Raw genomic sequence first — 12,767 nt, forward strand, 5'->3', positions numbered from 1 at the left:
TCTCCTTGACTCCCAGGTTTTCCTAACTCCCCAGGTGGTTCAGTGTTTTACACTGTTGGTGGTCATAAGAAAAAATTGTTTTGTGTCAATGTATTGTAGTCAGCTTAATATCATTATAACATCTTTGTAACTGAAACAAGTTATTAATTCTTACAGCTTTTCACTGCAAGATGTAAAGTTGCAGATGGGGAAGGTCTCAACCTCATTAAGCAACTAAATTATGAGTATGTCAGTGATGAGGAAAATGGGATTCGGGAAGACAGTGGAAAGTGGGTCGTCAGGCACCCTGCTTGGAGATCTGAAGAAGCAGACTCACTTATGGAAAGACTGCAAAGTAAAGTTGAAACTCAAAGGTCTGAAAGGCCACGAGTTTCAAGGGTTCGTGGCCTTCCATCTACCAGATGTAAGCCAAGAAACCCTGTAATGTGGGCTGTGCAGAGGCAACCAAGGTAAAGTGCATGTGCAGGTATTGACTTGTATACCACATGTATTAGGAGTGTACTGTAGTTACTTTTGTTTAATACGACAATAGCACTAGATTACGACTTTTCAGACAAGGATAAATATGGAAATTTCATCAATAGTAAAATCATACGATGAAATGCACTGTGAAAAAATTTCGTATCAATGTATATTATTTTCTGTCTTTCACTTATAGAAATATTGTGCCAACAATTGAACGTTCGCCATCGAGGAGTCCATCTCCAGTGCAGAGGACTGGCAGGTAAGCTCCTTTAATTTCACCTGGGAGGAATTTAAGGAACTGTGAACAAACGTCATATTAATGTATATTATTTTCTGTCTTTCACCTAAAGAAATATTGTGCCAACAATTGAACGTTCGCCATCGAGGAGTCCATCTCCAGTGCAGAGGACTGGCAGGTAAGCTCCTTTAATTTCACCTGGGAGGAATTTAAGGAACTGTGAACAAACGTCATATTAATGTATATTATTTTCTGTCTTTCACCTAAAGAAATATTGTGCCAACAATTGAACGTTCACCATCGAGGAGTCCATCTCCAGTGCAGAGGGCTGGCAGGTAAGCTCCTTTAATTTCACCTGGGAGGAATTTAAGGAACTGTGAACAAACGTCATATTGATGTATATTATTTTCTGTCTTTCACCTAAAGAAATATTGTGCCAACAATTGAACGTTCACCATCGAGGAGTCCATCTCCAGTGCAGAGGGCTGGCAGGTAAGCTCCTTTAATTTCACCTGGGAGGAATTTAAGGAACTGTGAACAAACGTCATATTGATGTATATTATTTTCTGTCTTTCACCTAAAAAAATATTGTGCCAACAATTGAACGTTCACCATCGAGGAGTCCATCTCCAGTGCAGAGGGCTGGCAGGTAAGCTCCTTTAATTTCACCTGGGAGGAATTTAAGGAACTGTGAACAAACGTCATATTAATGTATATCCTTTTCTGTCTTTCACTTAAAGAAATCTTGTGTCAACACTTGAACATTTGCCATCAAGAAGTCCATCTCCAGTACGGAGGACTGGCAGGTAAGCTCCTTTAATTTCACCTGGGAGGAATTTAAGGAACTGTGAACAAACGTCATATTAATGTATATCCTTTTCTGTCTTTCACTTAAAGAAATCTTGTGTCAACACTTGAACATTTGCCATCAAGAAGTCCATCTCCAGTACGGAGGACTGGCAGGTAAGCTCCTTTAATTTCACCTGGGAGGAATTTAAGGAACTGTGAACAAACGTCATATTAATGTATATCCTTTTCTGTCTTTCACTTAAAGAAATATTGTGTCAACACCTGAACATTTGCCATCAAGAAGTCCATCTCCAGTACGGAGGACTGGCAGGTAAGCTCCTTTAATTTCACCTGGGAGAAATTTAAAGTGCACCAAACCTCTACAGGATCTTTTTGTGATATCAAAGCCCTTTGAAAAAAAGCAAGAATGCAATTTCCATTTGATGATATCTTTTTTTTGTCAACATATTTAATAATGGAGTTCGAAATTGATGATGTCTTATAAACTCATTTAAAGTGCTACTACGACGAAAATCGCTCAAACTTGGATTCAGCTGAAACTTCCTAAGAATACTCTTTAAAGGTCCAATAATCACTGTATGAAGTGTTTTCTCAATATTCAGGACGAAAGTATGATATTTTTACGATTATTTTTTGGAGTCTGTGACGTCATACACTCAACATCGAACATCGCTCCATACATTTCTTTGTAGTTTATGATCAAAATATCAGTAGTAAAGGGAGAAAGAAATACCCAAACACCCCAAAATATAAATTATAGTCACAAGTAATGTGAAATAAGCACATTAGCCACCCTTTGGGCTTCATAGGAATGAAATAAATTAAGGATTTATATACAAAGAAATATATGTAGCAATGTTTGATGTTGAGTGTATGACGTCACAGACTCCAAAAAATAATCGTAAAAATATCATACTTTCGTCCTGAATATCGAGAAAACACTTCATACAGTGATTATTGGACCTTTAAAGAGTATTTTTAGGAAGTTTCAGCTGAATCCAAGTTTGAGCGATTTTCGTCGTAGTAGCACTTTAATAATTCATGAAGGAAATACAATAGATAATCATAATCATGAAGAGAGTTGTATATCTGCAAAATTCTGTTCACTTGCATAAACTTCAACTTGGATTTTCTTGTTATTATTGACTTTTATTGTTAAAATTTCTTTAAAACCTGAGAGAATTAATCTAGATGCTTCATAAGTAATATGCAATATGAGTGTCTGATCTGTATACGATATAAAATCACTCGCCTCCGGCTCATGGTTGTATATCGTATACAGATCGGCCACTCGTATTGTATGTATTACATCATATGGGTCTAGGAGAAACACAAACCATGAAAGGAAAAATACCTTACTAGAAAAGATCAAATCAATTGAACCTTTTTAATTATGTTCCTGGGATAACAAACAATTTGGTGTGTTTGCCATGGAAACTACTTAGTATCTAGGCTCCTCAAGAGAAACTCCAAATCCTCATTTTTACCAGCTGTTGGTTAAGTCATGACTTTGTCGTGCTATGATCTTTTTCCCCATTCAACTAATCTGTGGTCTACGTTGGATTTTTGATAGAAGTTTAGTTGAAAAAGCCAGAAATTGAGGATTTTTACTCTTTCTTGAGAAGGAGCCTGTGTACAAAGTAGTTTCCATGGTTGTCCCTGGTACATTATAAGAGTAAAGTTTCAACTGAGTTAAGCTAATTTTCAGGAAGATATTCCTTGTATGATTTGTATTTCTCTTATATCCCTGTAATGACGTCATCAATTTCAAACTCCAATATTAAATATCTTGACAAGAAAAAAGTGTAACACCAAATGGAAAACGGCATCCTTAGTCATGTTCAAAGGACTTATACATCACAAGGAGATCCTGAAGGTTTTAGGTGCACTTCAAGAAACTGAGAAGAAATGTCATAAAATAAAGAGTACTAATAACCCGAGCTGTACGAGGTTTACAAGAACCGTCATGTGACCCCCCACCCCCCCCCCCCCCCCCCCCCACACACACACACACACACTAGTGCTCTTTTTGGATTTCACCCAAATAAATTAGTTATGTATATGATAATCTTTTTTAATGTAGCAGTATCTTGATAACATAAGCTCTTTCTGTTTAAGGAAAAGAACAAGAGACAATGTGATTGGCAGGGTAACGCGGTCAAAGTCGAAGTCCCCCAGAAAAGCACCAAAAAGAAAGTCAAGAAAGGATTAATTCAAGATATTGACTGTTAGATGTACATAATTATATAATTTGCACAACCATTTAGATACAAGCTCATTTCAGAACAGTGAAATGAACATTTTACCAAGGAAGTTGTATTATATTTTACCATGGTTGTGGTATCCATTTCTTATTATGCAAGTTTTGCAATGACCTTGAAATCTTGTTTAAGTTTGTAAAAATCATTGGGAAACTTTGAAACAGTATAAATAATACAACAAAAATTATATTAGGCTCCTAGCTCATGTTATTGTAATTATAATGTAGAGTTCCGAATGTACATATTTTTCCGATATCAATACAAGTTTCCAATCCTTTATATCTATTTAAATACTTTTTATGACATTTTAATTTTTATAACGACATTAATGCATGATTTGAAAGAAATGTTCTTTACATATTTCTGATATATATTTAAATATTATAAAACAATATTTTTGTGCAAGAAATGTATTTTTTTATATTGTTCAAGTGTGAAATATGGTGCACTTTTATCAGAAAAAGCACATCCTTTTCTTCTAGTATTGCGTAATTCCAGGAATTATCTATACCCCCTCCCCCCAACGGAAGGAATTTTCTTGTTAGATCCCCCAACCCCCACCCCTGGAAATTTCATATTTTAATTATTTTGACCCTCCCACCCCGTGGAAATTCGAAAATCTTTGGGTGTGGTATGGATAATTTCTGGAACTACGAATCTTGCAATATACTGGTTAAAAATATTCAGTTTGAAATGGCTATTATTATTAATAATTTTAAACAGCCATTTGAAATTGAATAGTAGAAATGATAAAATATAAATATAAATAACTAAATATACTTATATTTAGGTAACAAATATTCACAAATTGTGATTATTAAACTAATGTATTTGAAAAGAAAATGTGAATCTTCAATAATATTATAAAAATATCTATAGTTTTACAGTTAAGTTTATTTACTTTGTTCTTTTAATAGGTATACTTCTTCATGAAATCTGAGCCCCCAAGCATTGAAAATGTTGAACTGTGCCTGCAATTTTCAGAGAAATTGGTTCCATTGGGCATAAGTTTGCCACCATACAGAAATTCTTTCAAACAGGATGGTACAATATTGTAAGTCTCAACTTTATCTTTAATATATCTTCCTTGTAAAAAATTAATTTTTAACAAATAAAATACATTTACTGTGTTTGCACAGGCTACTGCAAACTGAGATGTTGTTGGAAAAATTCGAGAGCAGATCAGTGCAAACACAAGCCGCAGGCGATTTGCAGGTGGTTTGCCTGTGCAAACACAGTAAATGTATTTTATTTGTTTTATAAAATTATTTTCTTCAACAACAAAAATAACGAAACACAATTGAATGAAACAGAAGAATTTAATTCAAAGTTTTAAATACTAATTCTCCCTACATACTTGTGCATTTGCAATAACCAATCAGATTGCGCGAAAGAAGACGCTTAACCAATCAAATTGCGAGTTTCATACATGCCTTCAAACACGAAATTCAAGTTGAAAATTTTTTATTTCAAAGCGAGAAGAAGCCAAACTTTAGAGCCTTTTACAAGCAGATCTAGATAAAATAATAATTCCAAAGCTTAACCAATGGCTTTAGTCATTTTAGACCGAAAAGAAAACACTATTTTAAGAGCTAGAACTCGAGCTTGAATTCCGTCGGTGTTGATGAAAGAAATGCGGACCAACTTGATGGAACATCCACTGAATAGGGCTCCAAAATTGAATTTCTCCTGTTGTGTGAGTACATTCTGTGAAACAGAATGGCTTTTCAGGAACAACTTGAATCTGGCGGCTTGGAACTGGATTGATGGCCAGTGTAGTGGTTCTAGATTATCCCGAGGACTATAGTCAAGATGCGTGACGTTCAAGTTCTAGATTATCAGTTTATTCAGAGTTCAGTCAGTCAATGATTTCACAATTCCACGCTGCAGGATTAATTTCACGAGTTCAGGTTTTCACGAGTTCAGGTTTTCACGAGTTCAGGTTTTCACGAGTTCAGGTTTTCACGATTTGCTAGAATGACAATTGCAAAACCTTCTATGAGAATATATTCTGTCCAAGAAAAACGGGATCATTATACTTACACATATGTGCTGTCCTGAAGATAAAATCATTCGAATTCCGGATTCATTTTTTAAACCACAACAACTTGTCTACTCTTCCCTATAACAACTCTGTCCCATTCCCACGAGCTCCTTCTCTCTCTCTCTCTTCCACAGGGAACCCACTTCTATCATGCATAAGCTATAACATTCCGCCCCCTATGAACGGTCTATACTAAAACGTTCATACTATAACAGTTTCAACTAAATTATAAACGCAAAGTCTGAGTCTCTTGGTTCAAACGTCATCATCTTCAGCTTCCAGCAAGCATAACTTGTGGATTGGACGTCGGTAGCTGTTTTCCTTAGTCTTCAGTAGTATAGGGAATGGGGGTTCCAGCGCAATCTCAACACGGGGTAAGACCCGCGTCAAAAATCCACCTACGGAAACAACCCACTCCAAGTGTGGTTGGGGGCAACAGCGCAAATATGTTAGTCTATATATGGAGTGCGAAGATTGTAAAGAGTTTGTTTATGATTTCTGTGTAAAGTGCTTGAAACCCAAGTTTGTACCTACTAAACCAAATAAGTATATTTGTTGTGACAAGAAAATGCAAATAGAAGACGACACGTCAGCACAGTGTTACGAATGTGGTAAGAATATTCGTAATGCCGTACCAAATGCTACCAAAGAGCAATATTACGCCAATGGAGGTCGTAAGAAGACCCCATACAAAAGAATAAAATACTTCCGAGACTGGATGAGTCATATCCAAGGTTTACATCCGATATATTTAAGCGACGAAGTAAGGAAGAAAATCATAGACCATTTAGAAGAGCCTACCCCACAAAGTCTACGGAAAACGTTGAAAAAATTAAAGCTAGGGAAATATTACTAAGCTATTCCCTATCTTTTGTCTGAAATTACCGGTAAGGCTTTTCCCGAGGTTTCTGATATGACAAAAGCCGAGTGGATGTTTTGTCGGCTGAATAAGGATATTCCTTATTATCCTGATGTAATTTACGAAATATTTTACAAAATAGACCCCAACCACCCCCTGTTAGGATGGATTCCGAGAAAATAAAAATGCAAAACTGGCGTTTATTTTGCCAGAAACCCCACTGGGGAATGCATCGCGCAGAACACCAAGCTATCCCCAGTGGGGTTTTTTGCATTTTGGGCTTACGGGGCTTATTTCATCCCGCGCCAGAGGCCCTCTAGTACGTACACATATATCTTTCTTACGACCCACCAGAGGGTGAACTCCGGACAGCGTCCCGAGACACCCCCTGACTTTTCCAACTTTTCCTCACGAAACCCCCCATCGCGGGGTTGAATCGCACTTTCTACCCCTCCCCCCACGGTTGCTGTGAGTGTGGGGAGGCTTTTTTTTTTTCACTCACAGCAACCGGTCCAAATGCGTCTACAGCGAGGCTCGAACTCGGGACTTTAGGCCTCCCCAGCTCCAAAGTCCCACGATCACGAGCGAACGCCAGACACATCTGGACGCTTATGTATGTGAAAATTATTATATTTAATCTGCATAATTTCTAGACTGACGTTCGATATGTAAATAGAATCCCGTCACGCTCTTTTCGAAGCAGATGTTTACTGAGCAAGCTTTCTTTGAAGCTCTTCTTTCGCTTCTTGATAGATCTTTTTGCGAGATTCCTCGGAAAGATCTCTTACGACTGTTTTTTTATTCCTTATGTCAGTCTTTAATTTCTCGTACTTTTCCTCTTCGGCTAAGATAAGCGAGAATTCTACGTCGTCTATCTTTCTGTCACGCAAAGCCTTTGAGACAAGGTCAGTGATCGTATTTACTTTAGCCCTTGACAGAGCTATTGTCGTGTCGTGTTTTGATATTTTGCTTGACAACTGTTTCATAATGCCCGTAGCAACAGCCGAAATAATACCACATGCTGCCCCAACGCTGGCCAAAGGAACTCCAACGATTATTCCCGGCCCAGTAAGCGAAGTAGCAACGCCGGAGCCCGTTAACACAACAGATATGGATCCTGAAGTTATCGCAATCTTATGTAGCGTGCTACGGGCTCTGACGTATTTCTTCCTAACTTTTTCGTAGTGTTTTGCCTGCCCTTCCAAGTAAGCCAGGATTAAATTTGCTTTGTTGAGCCTAAAGTTTTCAGCGTTTAATTCGTTAGGTTCCTTAGGAAGTTCAGGATAAAGTGGAGGTGCTGATGGTATAACATCCATTATATATACTAATGTACGACGCTTTTGGGAATGATATTGAGGAGCAGCCACATCACGACAACCGGGATTACTGGAATTGGAGAGCATTTAGGAAGATGTTTCCACATGCAGACCCCAGTAAGTTCGAAAGAAGACCCGATGGTATTTACTATAACGGCTCTAGGATGTACAGCAACGAGGATTTGAAGCCTACGCTGGTTAATCAAATAGACGATCAACTGAAGCATTCGCCAATGCATAAGCCAACGCCAGCGCCAACGCATGTTGAACCCAGTTGGTCAAAGGAATTATTGCTTGGTACCAGTACTTATCCAATACCCGCGATGTCATTTGATGAACACCCAAGTTTGGACCTAATGTTGAACATGCGGGTCTCTAACGATCATTCCTTTCTGTTAAAGGTGCGAGATATCTTCAAAAACGTGCCCATTGTTCATACCACCGCTAAGGAATCTCATGAATGGTTAAGCGGTCCTAACATGCGTTATTGGCCGCAGCAACTAAACTTTGCAGTTTGGTGTGCCACTAGCGGCTGTGGTGTAAGCGCAAGCTTGATGAAGAATTCAATATTTATGTTTCATTTTCACTTCACGGTTAGAAGAATACTGCATGAGATGGGCGTTACTGCATTACCGGGAGATGCCACGTTTTATCCAAGAGATAATAAATACAGCGTGCCGGCTTATGACAGACTTTGTAAGGAGTTTGACGTTGTAGGGAAGGATTTCCGATGCACTGCCGGCGCTAACAATGGTCTGGGGCATATTTGGGCTTATTGGGGGATTGGTGGACACGAGCTAAGTGATAAGGAAGTTCATGCGTTGAATCTACGATGGAACACTGGGTATCACAAAGAAACTCACGACAGTAGCACCTTCTTTGAACCAAACGCTAAGACTACTAAGGAAGTCAGAGACGGACCTCTGTTCAAAGACGAGGGTGGTAAGTATGCAGGGGCTAATCCACTGATTATCAAAATTACCAACGACGAGCAAACAAAGCAATATCTTAATTTCATACCCCCAGAAGGTAAAGGACTAACCAAAGCCGGCCTTGCCCGTTTAAACCGCAGCATAGAAGCTTACGTGTATTCTATCCTTGGAGCTCAGGTAAACACCCGATCCAGCATAATCGGAAATACTGGCGCCGCAGAAGAAACGCGAGCCGAAGCCTTGATCTTATTCGAAAGTTCAATCTTGGAGGGTGACATTAGCAAGGGCGTACAGCGTTACCAACTAGCCATACAAAATTCTAAGGCGAGGTTGGACTATGCAGTAGCCCCGGGTTGTTGGTTAATGCCTAGTAATTTATCTATAAATACTGGTTCTGTAGTAGGATACAACAATAAACTGCAGCGAGCTACTAAGGATATGAAGTTTGGGGCGAATGACGTGAACTCTGACACTCTTAGGAACATTCCTCACTTCGTAGAGAAGCCAAAAAAGTCACACGAAACGAAGCTACCCACAGTTAAGAAACCATCAAAGAAGGTCCTACCTGCGATACCTGAGGAATATGACCATAACTTATTAAAAGCCGGTCTAGCAGCTGCAAGCATTGGTCTGAGCTATTATATATGGCGATGAACAACCCCTACGTAACTGGAGTAGATTGCGTTTATACGACTTACACAGGCGAGAAAAAATACACCCAAGCATCTTGGGTTGATGTCACGGGCGTGTCCGTGGATCTGAACTACTCAGGAAAGAAGCTGATAATATGCAGTATTTGCATTGGTACGGCGAGTGATGCAAACGTAGGAGTTCGTTTCTGCGACGACAATGGAGTATTACAGCCCATGCGCGCGAAGACAAACAACAGAGAGCCTACACATTTCTCGGTAGAGCCGCCCGACACCAGCACCGAAAATCTCTCGGTTTGGACTTTTCACATGGTTGCTGATTGCCATGGGAAGGTAAAGTTGCAAATACGCGTAGATGACACGGCGTCGGCGTGCATAAATAGCATAGAAGATCAAAGAGATCGACCTTATAATCACGCGACCATCAGCACTCTTACAGTGTTAAGCCTGTGAGAATCTGTGATTCTTAAATTATATGAATCCGCATTTAAGTGAAACGCATTACGTTCACTACTTAGACGTAAAGGAGTACGCAAGGCATGAGTGGTTTGATATGGGAATGTGGGTTGAAGTTGGAGGTCCTGCGTTAGTCATTTGCACCATTAGCATTAACACGGGAATGAGCGCGAATGTGGGGTTTAGGCTTGTCGATGAGAATGACGAGCCTTTGCCCCCCTATCGAACTTCCCCGAACAGCAGAAGAGCGGCCCACTTTTCGATGGAGCCAAACAAATTTAGCGGAGAAGATCTGACGCCGGTCACGTTTCATATGGTAATTAATTGTAAATATGCTAAGTTACAAATATTTCCTGATGACGGTAGCAATGATGGGTCGACGCCGGGCAGCGCAAGGATAAACAGCATTGGCGTGGGTAGCAATATTATCGATGCGGTTTGGAGTCATAAACCCATTTCCACTATGAGCGTGCTGCCGCTAGCCCCAAATTATCAGGGCGGCGCAAATACTATCTTTCATCATCCTCAATCAAGGACGCGGAAAGAGCGCAGCAATTCTAAGGACAGGAAATCCAAGGTCCCTTCATCGACCTAGCTTCTTCAGGAGTACCACCCCAATAGCGACAACCAAGATCCAAATGTTATTCCCCACGAACTTCAACAGTTCTCCGCCAGCCCTAAGTGCCAAGGAAACAACCGAACCCAGCAGCCCAGGAAGACCGGCTGCCATCTTTTTTCCCAAGTCCGTTAGTCCATTGCCTAATTTCTTTACGCCCGCGCCTGTAGCCTTAAGCGCGGATAGGATAACTCCTACTACGGTGCTAATAGCGACCGCAAACGCCAGCGGAACGCCATACTTCAAAAGGGCTCTTTTTACCTTTTCCTTGGTGGTAAGCCCCAGCTCTTTTTCCAGGTTTTCCTTTTGAGCCCGCAATTCCGCAAGGCGTATTTCAAGGGCCTCCACTTCCTTTTGAGCTGCTTCCCTTTCTTCCTCGGTACGAGTTTGGTCCTCGATTACTTCTTGCTGCCGCTCTATTTGCCCCTCCAGGTCTTCGATAGCCTGATCTCTTTGCCGGATTTGCTCCTCTTTAGTGTCGATTTCGGCAACCAACTGCCGCCGTTCCTCCAAAGAGCCGGATATGGTGATATGCAAGTTTTTAGCTTCCTCTTTTGTCAGGTCTAACTCCTGTAAGGTGAGGTCGAAAGCCCTTTGGGCTTGGTCTCTATCGCGTAGGGCATTGTCTCTTTGTCCTCTAATTTCTATTATTCTTTGGGTTTTGTCATCGACTTCTCTCTTTTGAGCATCGAGAAGTAGTCGGTTTTGCCTCATGTATTCTGCCTCCCTTTCTTCCAACGTTTCTTGTAGCCCCTCGACGCGTTTTTCTAGCGCAACCCGTTCATTTAGGGTTTCCAACCTTTCTAACGCACTTCTGGTAGCTAGTTGAAAGCCTCTTAATCTTGCCACGTTAACCTTGACCGAGCCATTTTCGTCAAAGAGGACTTGTGGTTTGGTCCAACGGTTTTTGTCGGGATATCTCATGTCTTGAACGCTTATGAGGACTTTGTTTCCGCGTTCTGTGAGCCTTACGTCGTCGGCCTCGAAGTGGGAATAGCGCTGCGTTAGCTCTTGCGTTGCCCACTCTACGGTTTCCCGCGCGGTTGCTCCCTGCTCACCCATGTTTCGAAGTTCTATGTACTCAGGAGGGGACTCACCGGGGTTCTTTTCGTGCCACATGCGATTCAAGGCTGCCTTGAAGCTTTTCCACCTACTGCCGTACGTGTTTTCTAGGGCCATGTCGTAGATTAGGGGGTCGGTTTCCGCGCCTTTAGTCCATGCGTCGTATTCTTCGTCGTTAATGTCTACTTGACCTTCTTCGGTAAGGGGATCAAAATCACCTTCTACTTCCATTATATATGATAAGCTCAAAGTTAAACCCCAACGTATTACCTAAGCAGGTTGGCGGACTGAAAGCAGAACGCACCTTTCACCGGGTTACATTCACGCCTTCTAGCGCTAAGCCAGGGGAAACGCTGTACGTAGGCGTACCCCGCCTAACGGATAACCTAGTATTGGTTCCTGGCACCCTGGCTTTAAGGTTCGACCTAGCGGTGCAGTCAAGCCCCACAGATGAAAGGATTATCGTTAACAACCTTGGTCGCAACATTGTTTCTAAGATGCGCGTAAAGTTCGCCGGGGAATCCCTCTTAGACTTAAACAACTATGACCTGTACACCACCTACAAAGATCTGTGGCTGACTGCATTCGAAAGGGCACAAAAAATAGAGCAGGGTATCGGTAGCGCAATATTACGTAAGGTTAGGACTCCCACCAAGACACAACCTACCGATTCTGGCGACGCAACTGACGTGGCAGATGCAAAGGCCATCAAGACAGCCTATGGTACTAAATACGTAGTACCATTGGACTTTGAGGCTATTACCAGCCACGGGGTTTATTATCCTAGACAGTTGAGTGAGTTGCAGTTTGAAGTGACCTTAGCCAACATGGCTAACATCATTGGCGGGTTAAGCACTGCGTTGTCGGGAAGTATTCATCCATACGCCATTACCAACCTGGAATTGCAGTATGAAACCATACACTCCGAAGATCTAGCACGTAGCGCTGGCATGGAATACAGTGCTGGAAAGGCTTTCTTGTACGACCACGCGGTAATGTACAAAACCTTTAGTTTCCTGGATAAGACAGACGCGGTAATTACTCAGAGCATTAATTTA

General features: G+C 40.9%; 1 long non-coding RNA gene across 1 annotated transcript; it reads left to right on the forward strand.

Annotated features, from left to right (window-relative positions):
- The first annotated feature begins 1,598 nt into the window (after positions 1 to 1,598).
- LOC148907556 (uncharacterized) lies at positions 1,599 to 4,072 on the forward strand. Its single transcript, XR_016120613.1, has 3 exons — positions 1,599 to 1,666; positions 1,758 to 1,823; positions 3,632 to 4,072. It is a non-coding gene; the product is annotated as an uncharacterized LOC148907556 (long non-coding RNA).
- Positions 4,073 to 12,767: the final 8,695 nt, after the last annotated feature.

This window comes from Actinia tenebrosa, unplaced genomic scaffold (assembly GCF_029948245.1).
Source record: "Actinia tenebrosa isolate PJP-AT-01 unplaced genomic scaffold, QUT_ActTen_1.0 PGA_scaffold3__52_contigs__length_22856419, whole genome shotgun sequence".
Taxonomy (NCBI): Eukaryota; Metazoa; Cnidaria; class Anthozoa; order Actiniaria; family Actiniidae; genus Actinia; species Actinia tenebrosa.